This window comes from Neofelis nebulosa, chromosome 3 (genome assembly GCF_028018385.1).
Source record: "Neofelis nebulosa isolate mNeoNeb1 chromosome 3, mNeoNeb1.pri, whole genome shotgun sequence".
NCBI classification, from domain to species: Eukaryota; Metazoa; Chordata; class Mammalia; order Carnivora; family Felidae; genus Neofelis; species Neofelis nebulosa.
In genome coordinates this window covers 47,410,433-47,426,081 of record NC_080784.1, presented here as the reverse complement: position 1 = coordinate 47,426,081, position 15,649 = coordinate 47,410,433, and the positions used below count along the sequence as shown (strand labels likewise).

The 15,649-nt window shown below is 41.1% G+C and overlaps 1 long non-coding RNA gene across 2 annotated transcripts in view; it reads right to left on the bottom strand.

Moving 5' to 3' along the window:
• LOC131506090 (uncharacterized) overlaps window positions 1-8,027 on the bottom strand; it is a 28,267-nt gene extending 20,240 nt beyond the window's left edge. For both annotated transcript variants that reach the window (XR_009258726.1, XR_009258727.1), the window contains exons 1-2: window positions 7,690-8,027; window positions 2,024-2,237 (exon numbers count right to left, since the gene is read on the bottom strand). This is a non-coding gene — a long non-coding RNA (uncharacterized LOC131506090). The remainder of the gene's footprint in view (window positions 1-2,023; window positions 2,238-7,689) is intronic.
• Window positions 8,028-15,649: the final 7,622 nt, after the last annotated feature.

Here is a 15,649-nt window from a genome sequence, read left to right as displayed (position 1 = left end):
TCCCAAATTAAACATATTGCAAATAATTTCCTCTTTTTATAAGTTCTGTCTCAATAGATGTACCACATCCTCTCCAATCTCCAAAGCCAGAGACCTGAGAATCATTCATCTCAGACTCTCCTCAATCTTAACTCCTTTATCTAATGACTAAATCACGGCAATCCTGTCTCCTGAGTACTTTATTCTTTCTTTTCTCTGTCTGTGCTAACCATGCCCTTATTTGCTACCTGTGCTTCTACAATAGTGGATTCTTTTTTTTTTTTTTAACGTTTTTTTAATTTATTTTTGAGACAGGGAGAGACAGAGCATGAACAGGGGAGGGTCAGAAAGAAGGAGACACAGAATTGGAAACAGGCTCCAGGCTCTGAGCTGTCAGCACAGAACCCAACGCGGGGCTCGAACTCACGGACCGCGAGATCATGACCTGAGCCGAAGTTGGCCGCTTAACCGACTGAGCCACCCAGGCGCCCCTACAATACTGGATTCTTATTCAGATTTCCTGTTCTCGGGCTCTCCAATCCATTCTATACTCTATTGTCCAAGTTATTCTTCAAAGGTACAAATCTGATTCTGTCTCTTTCCAGTTTTCAGTGACTCTGAGTTGATGGCTAAGAAAAAATCTGGCTGTGCAGCTTCTATTTACACTGCCTGGATATACATGGATCTTCATACAGCGGGAAAAGTTTTCTGTTAAAAATATTTCTTGAAGCATAATTTACAGAGGATGAAACACAGGTATGGTATATGTTTTGATGAGTTTGGGTGAATGTATATATTTGCGAAGCCACCATCCAATTAAGACACAAAACATCAAAGTCATCTTTGTAGAACATAAACCATGTTATGGACTTGACATAACTCTCAAAAGTTTCCCATCACAGAATGAAATTCAATTTCCCTTCTCACTGTACAATTGCAGAAGGGGACCCTGCCCACTTCTCGAACCTTCCTCCCATGACCCAGCTCCTTCTTCACTCATACAGCTCATGCCTTGTGGTCTTTCCTAGTTGTCTCAAATATCCCAAACTCATCCCTGCCTCTGCCTAGAGCATTCTCATGGCTTTTCCACTTCCTTCCTCAGGTCTGTCAAATGCTACTTCTTCGGAGCTCTATAAACCCTTGTTTATTTTATTTTGTTTTTTTTTATTTTATTATTAATTAATTAATTAATTATAAACAGTACAAATAATTTTAGATGTTTTATATATTTTTTGAGAGTGTGATTGGGGAAGGGGCAGAGAAAGACAGGAGGACATAGGATCTGAAGCAGACTCTGTGCTGACAGGCTGACAGCAGCAAGCCTGATGAGGGGCTCAAACTCATGAAATGTGAGATCAGGAGCCAAAAGTGAGCCCACAAAAGTGTCCCACTGAGCCAAAGTGGGACAGTCAACAGACTGAGCCACCCAGGTGCCCCAATAAACTCTTGTTTAAATGACTCATGTTTTGGGGAGCTTTCTTGATCATCCTATTTATTTTTATTTTTTTAGGGGGTGAGGGGCAGAGAGAGAAGGAGTGAGAATCCACACTGAGCATGGAACCCGGCCGGGGGCTCCATCCCACAACCCTGGGTTCATGGCCTGAGCTGAAATCAAGAGTTGGATGCTCAACCAACTGAGCCACCCAGGGGCCCTGGTTGATCATCCCATTTAAAACAGCATCCCCCTCTCAGGCCTTCCTCTTACAGGTACCACCATCTGACACAACTATATACATGTGTTTGTTGATGCATTTACACTGAAACGTAAAAGGACTCTGGATGTCTTGTTGACTGCCATATTGCCAGTGTTTCAAATGGTGTCTGAGAATAGGCTCTCAATTAATATTTGTGAATGGAGGGGATGGAATCTAAAGTCTACAATGTGATATGATCTGGCCTTTGCCTTATTTCTCGCTTATGTTTTCCATGTCCCACAAGCTTCAGTCAGTTTTAACTGCTTTCAGTTCCCTAAGGATGCCAGATTCCCCTTCACCCTTGAGCACATATCCTTACTGTCCCCGGGGTGTCGCTTCCTTTTTTGTACCTTTCAAGTGCTGTCCTTTCTCGTTTTGAGTTTCTTCCTCTGAGAAGCTCCCTACTCCATGCTTCCTCCTTCACATGCCTTTTCTCCTTTGGAGAGCTCCTAGCATGTCCAGAAAACAGTTATATTTCAGCAGTATTTTCCTGCCAATTCTTGGATCCTTTGAGGATATTGATATTTCTTCTCATCCTCGTATCAGTAGTACTCAGCCAGCGTACTGTATGATGTGAGCACAATCATTTTTTAAATTTTTGTTAAAAAAAGATAACAGGAAATAAAAGAGGAAAGAGAGAGAAGAGGTAGGTAAGAAGAGAGAAAGAAAAGGGAAAAGCTGGAAAAGAAAAATAAAATAAATGTTTAGATAATGAAATGTAAAGATTTGAATTCAGTCCCTCAAATGCTGGGTCCAAGGACCCAGCAAAATGTTCTAGAGTTAATTCATGCTTATCTTCAGTTATAAAATCTAAGGCTTATGCTCTGGTTTCTCTTCAAATCGCATAAATCTTTCGCCTTTTAAAATCTAAGGCTTATTTACATCTAGGATTTCCAAATTTTTCTTCCTTGGTGTGTGTGTGTGTGTGTGTGTGTGTGTGTGTGTGTGTAAGAGAGAAAAAGAAGGAGAGAGAGAGAGAGAAGCTTTGTTTCTGAAGAGAAAGAAGATTATATAGAAGATACATTAAGTAGTGGTTTGCATATAAACCCACAACAGGTTTATATACTAGCAAATGGTAGCATTACACATGGAACCAATTTCTTAATATTTTAATGTAATTCTTGAGGAACACATTCACAACATAGTCAAGTGTGAAAAGAGTTGTCTTAGTATGATGTATGACACCCAATAAAACCTCTGATTTGTCATTGCAGTCTGGTTCCTTCCTTGACCAATCTTTCCTTTTGAAGCTGAACAGGCCAAGACGAAGAAAGAGAGAGAGAGAGAGAGAGAGAGAGAGAGAGAGAGAGTAGTTGTATTAATCATGTTTTTTTTTTTAATTTTCTATATTTTATGATGCTTGGACATCTTGGTGCCTTGCAGGCTGGGAGAGACTGCCCCTCCCCAGGGCTGGTTAATTCCAAGACAGAAAGCAACTCTCCTGGGAGCATAGTTTTCCTATGTAAGCCAATTAATCCAAAGCCCACTCCTTAATACCTCCTTTATGTAACTCTCAAGGAATCAATGTTTCTCCTGCCCTTGATCACCCCAAAGTCAGGTGCTGCATAATCAGAGACCACCCTATAGCTCAGAGCCTGCTGAAATTAAACTGTCCAATCCTGAACGTGTTCAAGCTTGCTCATCCAATCTCCCCCGTTCTTTCCCTAGAAACCACAACAGAGCTCTGGAAAACAGTTTCTCCTTCGCTTTTTCTGACTCCTGACCAAACTCTGTTTCCCCACATAGACCTGCATGGTGTGGCATATTCCCTTCTCTTGGGAACTATGAGTTATAAAGCTTCTTTAAATGGCATTGATGTCTCTGTGTCATCACCTCCGTACATTAAAGTCAGTTCTAGTAATTAAATTCCAGATACAATCACAACAATGATTCAATGTAGATAAAAATAAGAACTAGTCGAGAATCTTGAACAATTGGATTAATTCTAATCATCAGCACTCTTCATGGCCCTTTCCCCCCAAGAATTGCCTGTACTTATAATCACACTAGAAAAATCAAGAATTTCCTGTAATATTGAGCACAGTAGAACGCAAGGAGCTATGAGGAAAATAAATGGAGGAATCCCTGGGAAGCATGGCAGTACATGTTCACATCACTCTCTGGAACAATATTTGGGACAAAAATCCATTTAACTTATTCTCAACCATCATGGTTGTTTTCCTGAATCATAAAATCCCTATTATGAAATAAACCCTGACATCAACATGATTAGTATGATCAAAAACCTTAACAGCAACATGCAGGCTTTAAATTGCAGGGTTTTTTTTAGGCCACAATTATAGATTCCATGATTTCCCCTACCTACTAAGTAATTGAATATTATTTCAATGCAGCACCGATTGTTGGCAGTACTTTTTTCCATGTGTGTAAAAGAAACATAGGTTTAAAGCCATGACACAAGGTTTTGGGGAGCTCAGTGGTAATGTATTAAGCGATCATTTTGTGGATTAATTTTGGATTCAATTAAAAAGAAACCAAACCTATGTGTAGTTTCTGCTTATGAAGTTATATACTCCTATTTACGTATAACTTTATTTGAGCCTTTATATGTATGGGCACATCTCTATAATTGTTTTATTAAAATTTTTTAATGTTTATTTATTTTTTGAGAGAGAAATAGAGAGAGAGAAGACAGCGCACAAGCAGGGGAAGGGCAGAGAGAGAGGGAGACACAGAATCCAAAGCAGGCTCCAGGCTCTGAGTTGTCAGCACAGAGCCCGACACGGGACTTGAACTCACCAGCCATGAGATCATGACCTGAGCTGAATTCAGAGGCTTAACTGACTAGACCACCCAAGAGCCTCTAACTCTTTTTAAGTTTGTTTATTTATTTATTTTGAGAGAGACAGAGACTGCGTGAATTGGGGAGGAGCAGAGAAAGAGGGAGACAGAATCCCAAGCAGGCTCCATGCTGCCAGTGCAGAGCCCAGCGTGAGGCTTGAACTCACAAAATCCCGAGATCATTACCTGAATTGAAACCAAGAGTCGGACGCTTAACTGACTGAGTCACTCATGCACCCCTTGGCACATCTATAGGTACATGACTAATTCGTTCTATAATTTGGATATGTTTTTAGAGAGAGCTTTCTCTTGTAAACTAAAAGCTTTATAGTGAATCTCTCCCTTTACATGGACTTATTTGGACCACATTGTATAAATTTCATAAAATAAAATAAATATTCATCGATAGCCTGTGTTAAATGGGTTGCTGCCAGAGGATACTCTCTGGGCATTAGTATAGAGACAGAGGCTTGGAATTCAGGTCTTTGTACCTGGCTTGGTCTTATTTCTGAGGGTAAAGGAGGTTGCAGCCAATGACCAGACACAGACAATAACAGTGCTCAGAATTTCCGTTCACAATGAAATCCATCGACTTTACCCCCCAGTTTGGATTTCAGCGTTGCCAGTATTTAATTATGAGTGAACTTGAGTCTATCACTTGACCTCTATAATCTGTATTTTCATCATCTGTAAAGGGAGAGCTTGAAATTAATGATCTTTTTCACCTGCCAACCTAACAAAAGTATAAAGTGTAAAGAGTTGCGTAACATAAAAATCTAGATTGCACATGTAAACAGAGACGGAAGGTAATAGTACCAATTACTGTGTTATTCATACACATTCATTCACTAATTCATCCACTAAGTCACTCTTTTATTGCACACACTCTTGTTAAGTGTCTATTAGATAGAAAGGAAAAATCAGATGGACTTCTTGGTTCGGGAATGACATCTCTCTTTCTCCCTGTCAAGAGGGTCATTAAAGAAATACTGTTTTAATCTTTGCCATGGCCAGATTATTTGCTTTAAATCCTGGCTCCTCAGATAACATACATAAAGAAATTGTTGAATAACTAGTCATCTTGGTGAGATTAGAAAAGCTGTAACTGATGTTAAAAATCATCTTTTGAGTTTTTGTCATTCAACTTGGGAAGTGTGACCATGAAAACTAAAGAGAAGACATGTTTCACAATTTGTTTTTATGTAGAATTGGTTTTGTGGTAAAGATAGTTGAACAGTCAAATCAGATTCCAAGCTAAATGATCATTTTTGTTTTACAGTTTCAAAGACAGACTTCATTGTCAGTGGTCTGAAATGGAGATGCTCTCATAGAGGCTGTTAATATGAACTAAGTGATCATGCTTAAAATAGTAATAATGATGACAATAATAATAAATATCCTGCTCCCTGATACACCACAGTTCAAAATCAGTTCAAAGATGCAGCCATCGAACTAATGAATAGGACGAGGAAAGAGGACTAAAAACGTCTTATTTATAGATCACAAACAGAACTTCAGGAGCCCCATTCTCATTCACTGAGAGAAGATATCCCTTAGTGAACCTCTTTAATGATTAAAAATCAAAGCTGAAATAACATGACACCAACCTTGTTGCTTTGTCCATTCTTTTGGGACTCATTCTTCTATCATATTCCTTGGCTGTTTACACACATACACACGCACACACACACACACACACACACACACACAATAAAACAAGGTGCAAATCAAGCAGAGAGTGGCCTGACTGTTGCCCATTAACATATGACAAAGGCCTGTAACACAATGCCCAGTGGGAAGAAGTCTAAGCTAACAGACTCACTAAATATTCACTGTGCTCCAAAATCCTGATTATCAGGACAAGAGCTAGAATAGCTAATGCACAAGCAGGCTCAATTAACCCTAATTAGCTCAGAGTCAGACTACAAAAGACTTAATTAGCAGTTATTAGGTGCCGCTCAGAAACGGAGCGTAAATTATGGTTGGTAGCAAGCTGTGTTTAAGGGTCTCCTGGCTAAGTGACACCAAAAAAAAAAAAAAAAAAAAGGAAATAAATGTTCCTCCATTGGGGATTAAGTGTAAAATAATAATACGGGTCTTGACTTAAGTTTCATTTATTCAGAGTGTATCATTGATTTAATTTTTTTCTGCATGACTCAGATGCTTTAAGAGAAGGGTTCGAAAGTTTAATTCTAATGGTGTGATGGCTATGCTCTACCATGAAGAGGCTGGGACCAGCTCTGATTGGTCCAAACTTGACTCCTGGCTGCCCATGAAACTGGCAACCTTTCAGTCAGCACAAACTCTCCTCCTTTTTTCCTTGTCTCATTTATTCACCAACACATTTCCAACAGGAGCTGAAAGTTAAGGACCCCTCTGACATTACAGTAAAATTATTTTCATCAAAAATACATAGTGACCAGAGTAAGATTTAAAAAAAAACCAAACAAACAGACGTAGGGGCTCCTGGGTGGCTCAAGGGGTTGAGCGTCGGACTCCAGTGTTGCTCAGGTCATTAACCCAGGTCCTGGGATCGGGCCCTGCTAGGAACGGAGTATGATTAAGATTCTCTCTTCCCCTCTCTCCTGCTTGTGCTCTCTCTCTCTATCTCAAACTAAAAAAGAAAAAAAGAGGTAAAGGAATATAATATACCCCTCCCCACCAGCCTTGTTCTCTCCCTGTCTCCCTTATTTTTTAGAATAAACATGACTGTCAGAGAGGTAGAAAATTATAATATTTTTCTTACGTTTTATAATATCCTGCACAAAATATGGGCTTGACATGAGTGAGGCCAAGAATTTGTTTTAGAACACCATAGGATTCTTATATCTAATGCATATTTGATTATCTTTATTTAACATGACTATAAATGTTACGGCTCATTAAACTATTCAGACTTGTCATAAATTACTTCATAGAAGAATGCTGTTTATAGGTGTATGTAAACCCAGAAAAGCTGTATTTTAAGAGTCTACTTTAACCAACCATTAATTTCATGCAGTAACTGGTTTCCTCTTAAAAAGAAATAATGCCAAAGGACCACTTAGGAAGAATGGAGGTGTATTAGTTTTCTATTGCTGTGTAACAAATTACCACAAACTGAATATCTTAAAGCAATGCCCCTTTATTAGCTCACAGTTCTGTATGTCAGAAGCCCAGGCTGATTTGGCTGAACTCTTGGAAGGTCAAAATCAAAGTCAGACTGAGCTTTTACCTGCAGACTGTTGAGAAAGAATCTTTTTCCAACATCATTCCGGTTGTTTCCAGAATCCAGGTGCTTGTGGCTATAGGTCTGGTGCCTTGGTTTCCTTTCAGACTGTTAGGCAAGGCTGTTCTTTGCTCCCAGAGGCCTCCGCCCTGACCCCCTGACATTCCTTCTTGTTTGGTTCCTACTATCTACAATTTAGCAACATTACACTAAGTCCTTCTCACACTTTGAAAGTCTCCGATTTCTCCTTCTGCTCCTAGCTAGAGAAAACTCACTGCTTTTAAAAGTCCCATGACAGGGGTGCCTGGGTGGCTCAGTTGGTAAAGTGTCCGACCTCAACTCAGGTCATGATCTCACAGTTCATAGGTCGACTTTGGCTCAGATTATGATCTCACAGTTCGTGGGTCAGGCTCTGTGCTGACAGCTCAAAGCCTGGAACCTGCTTCAGTTTCTGTGTCTCTCTCCCTCTCTGCCTCTCCCCTGCTCACCCTCTGTCTCTCTCTCTCTTGAAAAATAAATTAATTAATTAAAACAAAGTCCCATGAGATTAGATTGGGCCCACTTAAATGATCCCCCTTTGGATTAACTCAAGGTGAACTGATTAGCATCTTTAATTTTCTCTCAAAATCCTTTTTGCCAGGTAGCATAACTTAATCAGAGGCACAATATCTCACTAGATTTATAGGAATTAGGGCTCAACCTTCCCTGCATCCACACCCAGGCCCCCACGAGGAGCAGAGGGTGGCAATGGTCACTGTGCAGATGCAGGAGAGAGAAGCCAGCACGGTACCCAAGTGCCAAGGGGTGGGAAAGAAGGAGACTGAGCACATATCCTAGAGACTTCAGGGACAGTGGGAGGGGGTACTGCATGTGGGCTGGGTCTCCAGGCCTCCAGAACATTCTCCATTGTTCTGTCCCACTGGTCTTTAGAATCAAAGATAAGATTATGAAGGATTTTAAGATGACAATTGCACAATATTAAACCCCAGTGGGGGGGGGGGTCTTCCTTCTGAACACTAGGAGGCTATGCTAACCACATATGCAGGAAGCTGGCCCTGGAAATAAGCAATATATAAGTGTTTGCTGTTATTTTTTTAGTGATAGTAGGAGTATTTTGCAGGTATCAGACACTTAAGTAGACAAAATACTTAGTTGTTTCAAGATACTTGTCTAATTATTATTTTGTACAAATGTACCTATGAAATCAGGCCTGATATAGAGGCATCTTATATTCAATGAGGCTACTCCAAAGGACTGTCTACAAGAACTCCAAACCATTGATTTAAAGTATTTCTGCTCATGGAGGAAGTGGTATTGACGTTTTATACAGAATATGCAAAGCTCCCTTCTTTATTTACTTTTTCTGTTGTTCTGGGTATGGTCCTAACCCCCCAAGCCTAACATCTGGCTTGTTTCACCATCACCGAAATTAATTAAAAAATAAATCAACTTGAACTTACATTCACTTTAGGTCTTTCTTTTTTCTTTCTTTTTTTTTAGCTTATCACACAATTCATTTCAAATTTTATTCTATTAAGAATAAGTTATGAAAATTGCACACAGTTTTCCCCTTCTTTTCTTCCTTTTCTGTCAAAACTACTGTAGATGGTATGAGCTTAATCCCAAGGAAACTAATAAAGTGAATTGTTCACACAATTACATATTATTTTCCTGTTATGTACAATTCTCTCTGGGCGCCCAATGCTCAGTGATTGACTGATCTATGAAACCAGAATCCTGTCTGATTTTAAGCTTTGAGTATTCCACCACCTCTAAAATTTTTGACAAGTCTGTTTAAAGAATGGTGTGATTCAATCATAAGACCGCTCAAAAAAACTGCAACATATGCTTTGTTCTGTGTGGGGAAAATTTTTCCATCATCCACCAAAGGAGGAAGGGAGAATAAAACACAATAGAATTTTATCAGAGTGGTAAACTGAAGCAAAGATGATACATACTGGAGAGAGATGGACCTGGGCTCTTGGCTAATATAAAATGAGGAATCAGAGGGCAACAGTGACGGCAGACAGTGGGTCTAATTATCTCCAGAGGGGGGCATTAAGATGTTCTGACTCCAGCTGTCAAGCAGCCGTAAACTTCTCCAGGCTAGTGTTTTGAGTTTTCAGAGTGCAACACCAGACCTCAATTTCACTAAAAGACCAGAGTGTCAATGCAGAGCCAAGCCAATCCCAGTCTTCAGTGCTGGGAGAATTGCTTACACAAATCTTGTTACCTTGCCAGATGAATGGCTTGGCTCTAAAACCTGAAATACTTGTAGTGGTACCTTTGAGACTTCCAAACAGTAAGCAGGTTCTGGTTCTAATACTTGTGAGATGGTTGATCAACACCATTGAATTTGATTCTAACATTTATCGAACACTTTATATGGGGAAGACATTATGTTGAGGAGACAGCATCATGTGGTAATTCACAGGGGACTTTTCCACTTGTGTTACCTGGGACAAGTAACCTAATCTCTCTACGCAAGGTATTTTCCATGTGTTTTATGGCAAGAATAATGATCTAGATAGAGATGGTCTTATTTTGTGTTTCCTTGGACACAGGCTCCCAAATAAAGATTGAGTACAAATAGTTTACTTGCAAGATGACCTCAGATGGTAAGGGAGCAAGGGAGGAAGGGAAGAAAAGACAATCAATGAAAGATAGGCTAAGAAGCAAGTTATCATTGTGGTACCTGAAACAAAGACAGACTCTCAAAGGATGGTTCATGGCTGACCAGTGTCAGCATCACCCAGGCACTGGTGAGACATACAAATTCTTGGGGCACCTGGGTGGCTTGGTTGGATAAGTGTCCAACTCTTGGATTTGGCTCAGGTCATGATGTGGTGGTTTCATGGGTTTGAGCCCAGCGTCAAGCTCTGTGCTCACAGTGCAGAGCCTGCTTGGGATTCTCTCTTTCTCCCTCTCTCTCTGCCGCTCACACTGTCTCTGACTCTCAAAATAGATAAATAAACTTAAAAACCAATAAAACAAAAAAATGCAAACTCTCAGGTCCCACTCCAAATCTACTGAATCAAAAGATCTGCATGTGGGACCAGCAACCTGGTCTAACAAAGCCTGTCAGTGATTTTGATGCTCCCTCAAGTTAGGGAACTGTGGCAGCAGATGGATGGAGGACAACTGTCTCAGAGTTATTTTATCTCGGGGTGGGTAGAAGGTAGCTGGGAAATTTATATACCAGTTTCCATCAGTTATTACTGAGGACTGTTGGGGAAGAGGGTTTTGGAAATAAATAGTGATTCTCTGGCACTTTCACCTGTAGTACTAGTGGGCTGAGTGGATTCTGGAGCAAACTCTTTTTTTTTTAATTTTTTTTTTTTTCAACATTTTTTTATTTATTTTTGGGACAGAGAGAGACAGAGCATGAACGGGGGAGGGGCAGAGAGAGAGGGAGACACAGAATCGGAAACAGGCTCCAGGCTCCGAGCCATCAGCCCAGAGCCTGACGCGGGGCTCGAACTCACGGACCGCGAGATCGTGACCTGGCTGAAGTCGGACGCTTAACCGACTGCGCCACCCAGGCGCCCCATCTGGAGCAAACTCTTGACAACTAGATGCTGATTCTGGCATCTAGAGGTCCTAGGAGGATGAAATTTCCAAGCCCAAGAACATATGGGTGGGACACCAATAGCTATTGTCATGGTGTCTTAAGGACTGAGAAAATGCACTAAAGGGCACAAAACAGTGCCCATCACCAACACCCATGTACATTAAAATCTTTGGGTAGGTAATCCAAGATTAACAAACTATCATCCCTGCCTTCAGAGAATAGACAGTTTACAAAGGGAGCTAGGATGCAGACTCATAAGCAGAGTGTAAGGCAAGATGCAATAAACATCAGAAGTGATTGAGGGGTGGGAGGGGAAGGCATAACCTGATTTGAGGAGGAAAAAAAGATGCACCTATCTCCGTGGTATCTGAGACAGAAGGGGTAGACTGGCAGGCTGAGATGAAACAAGAGGGGTGATTGAAGTGTGGAGAGCACAGACAGCTATATCAGCTGCCCATCATCACTGGAATTCAAGTGTCTATTACATTGAGATGCCTGAGCTGTGTGTATTCGTTAACAAAATGGGGGTAACTTCCATGACTAACAAATTTGAAATGTATGGGTGCTAAAGTTGAGTATATCTTGGCCATGTCCAATCTCCGACAATCTCACCAGTGATTTTATGGGAAAGAATTAAGGTTTAAAGGTTTGAAAAACACAAGGTAAGATGTTTCAGGCAGCGGCACAAATGAGCTGCTTTCCTGAGACTTGATGGAAATAAGAAAGGACTGAGTTAATTTTTTTCAGTAGCGTTATTACCATTACTACATAACCTTTGTAGTCCTAGGAGGCACTGTCAATATGTACCATGCAAATTTTGCACATATAAGTTGAAAAAAAAATCAGTTCTGAGGAGGAGGGTGGGATAGAGAGAAGAGATAAGTTGAGTAGAACAAAGCCTGTATTTTTGAGGATTTTGTAACTAGAATCTCAGAGCTCATAGCAAAATGTATCCCCCTACTCTGCTCCCCTACATCATAGATTTCCTTGGTGCCCACCCCTTCTAAAGCCACTGCTATGGACTGAATGCTTGTGGCCCCCTGCCAAATGCAATTATTGAAGCCCTAATCCCCCAGCGTGAAGGTTTTTGGAGGGGGGGGAGTTGTGGGGGGAGTTGGGACGTGAGGGTGGAGACCTCATAAATGGGATTAGTTCTCTCATAGGAGGTTTGCACCTATGCAAGGCTTGCATTCAGACCAGAAAAAGGATTCTCACCAGACAGCAAATCTACTGGCACCTTGATCTTGGACTTCTCAGTTGCCAGTAGTGAGAAATAAATGTTTGTTATTTAAGCCTCAGTCGATGGTATTTTGCTCTAGCAGCTCAAAGCAGACTGACACAGCCATCAGCGTCTTAGGGTTTCAATTCTTCTTCATACGAACTAACTGTATTTGCCTCCCTGATGCCTCCCTCTCTTTTCCCACCTGTAGGCTCAGTGGAAAAATGGTCCATAATTAAGCATATATTGGGGTTCTCCTACTTTTTAATGAAGAGTGCTTCTTTTTCTTAATTTCCTTTTTTCCTTTTCCTGAATCCTTCAGATACTAGTGAAAATAGTCTGGAGAGAAGAAAGAAGAGATACTAATGAGGTGCTTAAGGAAGGGGGAACAGAAGAAGGTTTTGAGAGGAGAGAAGACTTCACTGCCCACTGGGATATCCTCACCACTGTGTTTCCATCACACTGTGGAAAGCAGAGTGTGTGTGTACGTGTGTGTGTCACACGTAATATGAAATCTATTAGTAGAATGCGGTAGAATTTGTTCAAGTAGTTGGAGACCTCTTGAAGGATTTCCTATTTCAAAATTTTAAATGTTGAAATGTTTAGCAGAGGTGTGGCTATGTGATGCCTGAGGTATTGCACAGCACATGTCTACACTGTATTATTTCTTGGCAGAAGGCTTTCCAGCACTGTATGAAACAAATTCTCCAAATCATGGGCAGATAAACATTCTTGTGTTATAAACTGAGAGACCAAGTTCTAGGAATATTTTAGAGGATGCTGCAAAACACCTTCTTCATCTCCACGCTCAAGATTAAACATTATGCCAAGATTCTTTTTTAAGTGTATATAAAGCAGGTAAATGTGAATGGTTTGGCTCACTGAGTTAATATTTTATGAAGGGTTGAATACTTGCATGTGACTTTGTAAATTATTTCACCAAAGTTTTTGCTAAGGGAGGACTTTACCACAGATAAAACATCAGGGTGTTAAGAGTATTTGTTACCTAAGTCAAGCCAAGAGGTGAGCTATGAGTAGTGAGTCTGGTGGTAATCACAGGTCTATTACAGGATTAAAATCAATGTTTTTTTTTGTTTTTTTGTTTTTTTTGCAAAGAAATCAGGGTTTTTCATATATTGGGTAAAATTTGAGAATAGGGTATAGAGCTCAGCAGGCAAATCAGAGATTAAGGATAAAGCAATCAAAGTATATCAACAGGGGCGCCTGGGTGGCGCAGTCGGTTGAGCGTCCGACTTCAGCTCAGGTCACGATCTCGCTGTTCGTGAGTTCGAGCCCCACGTCAGGCTCTGGACTGATGGCTCAGAGCCTGGAGCCTGTTTCCGATTCTGTGTCTCCCTCTCTCTCTGCCCCTCCCCTGTTCATGCTCTGTCTCTCTCTGTTCCAAAAATAAATAAACGTTGAAAAAAAAATGATGTTTTAAAAAAAAAAAAAAAAAAAAAAAAGTATATCAACAATCCTAGGGGCACCTGGCTGGCTCAGTTGGCGGAGTGTGTGACTCTTGATCTCAGGGTTGTGAGTTCGAGTCCCATGTTGGGTATAAAGATTACGAAAAATAAAATCTTAAGAAAGTATATATATATATATATATATATATATATGTGTGTGTGTGTGTGTGCGTGTGTGTGTGTGTGTGTATAAACATATATCTCAATAATCTTGTAAGTATCTCAGTCTATAAAAAAATGCAGCATTTTTCTTTTTTTCTTTTTTTTAATTTTTTTTTTGTTTTTTTTTAAATGCAGCATTTTTCAAATGTACCATGCATTCATTCCATTTCTTCATTTGGTAAATATTTATTGAAGATGTTCTATTATACAAAAATAGACCCTGTGTAAGATACAAAAGGAAATTAATTAATGACCTTTACCAGAGACCACCAAAATGGCATCACAGACCCCAACAAATATAAACAATCAGACAGCAATCCATGACCAGACACGGCTCTGGAAGAACTCTGGAGTCTACTCATGAATTTTTGGCAACAGAATAGAACAAAAAACCTGAGAATAACCACACAAGAAGAAGTGAGACAGCTTAATTTTGCCTGCAACACCCCATTCCCCAAGACAGCATTTCTCAGTGCAAGAGGCAACTTTTCAGCTAGGAGGAGTACCTCTTGCCAGAGAAGGAAAAACTTGGAGATCAGCCAGGTTGCCTAGCCCTTTGAGGACTAAGGTCCTGCTTTGGTTTTACCTCAACCAAATTTGCAAAGCTCAGATGTATAGAGAGACTAGTAATAAGGAAGAAAAGCAAGGGCCACCACTAGCAGAGAGGCAGTGGAAATGATTGTGGTTCACAGTGATCTGTTCTGCACCCAAACCCAGCAGATTCCACCACTGAAGGAATCAAACAGACAGCACAGCCATCTTGGGCCCCATGCAGATTTCACCAGCTTCCATTCCACGGGTGTTCATGGTTGCTAATGCTAGTTGCTGAAGCCTCTCTTCACTCCCTCCCCACCCCTGTCCCTGCCAGAAACTGCCAGAGCCCAGAAACTGCAACCAGCTCAGGCCTCTGTAGCTGTGGGAATACAAGATGCCAGCCCAGACCTCTGCAGTTGACCCTCTCTGCCACATGCATGCTTAGGTCTCGCCCCTCTTGCTGTTCACAGGTACACAACTGCTCTATCTTGTGCACATACCAAGGGGGAAACTGTGTAGCTATGGGAGAACCCACCAATAGCCAGAGCCCCTGCAGCGGCTTGTGGGCCTGGATCAGACCTTGTCTTCTGTCACTGGCCTGCCCCTCCATGTTCACCCACAGCTAGTCTCTCCAGCTGTACTTTTGCACACCACCAGCCCGACCCCATCACTTGCCTCCTCTGCAGTGCATATGCCTAGAAGGAGATTGTGTAGCTCTAGAACAGCATGCTGGCATCCAGGAATCTTAAGTCACCAATGAACCCATACTTGGCTCCAGTCCTGGAGGCCAACTGCCTGCCTTCCCTGGGCCCCACCACAATGTATGTGCCTGCTGAGTGTGCTCACACCACTGGATCCAGCTACCAGTGCTACCTGTCCTGGTCCTGAACTTGGAGGTGCCGCTGTGGAACCCAACAGCACTTGCAGTCCTGTTAAGAACACTACCCCCCCCCCCAATCAATACTGGCAAAGGACCACAAAGTTATTGATGCCATGGGCTCAAACAGCCTGAAC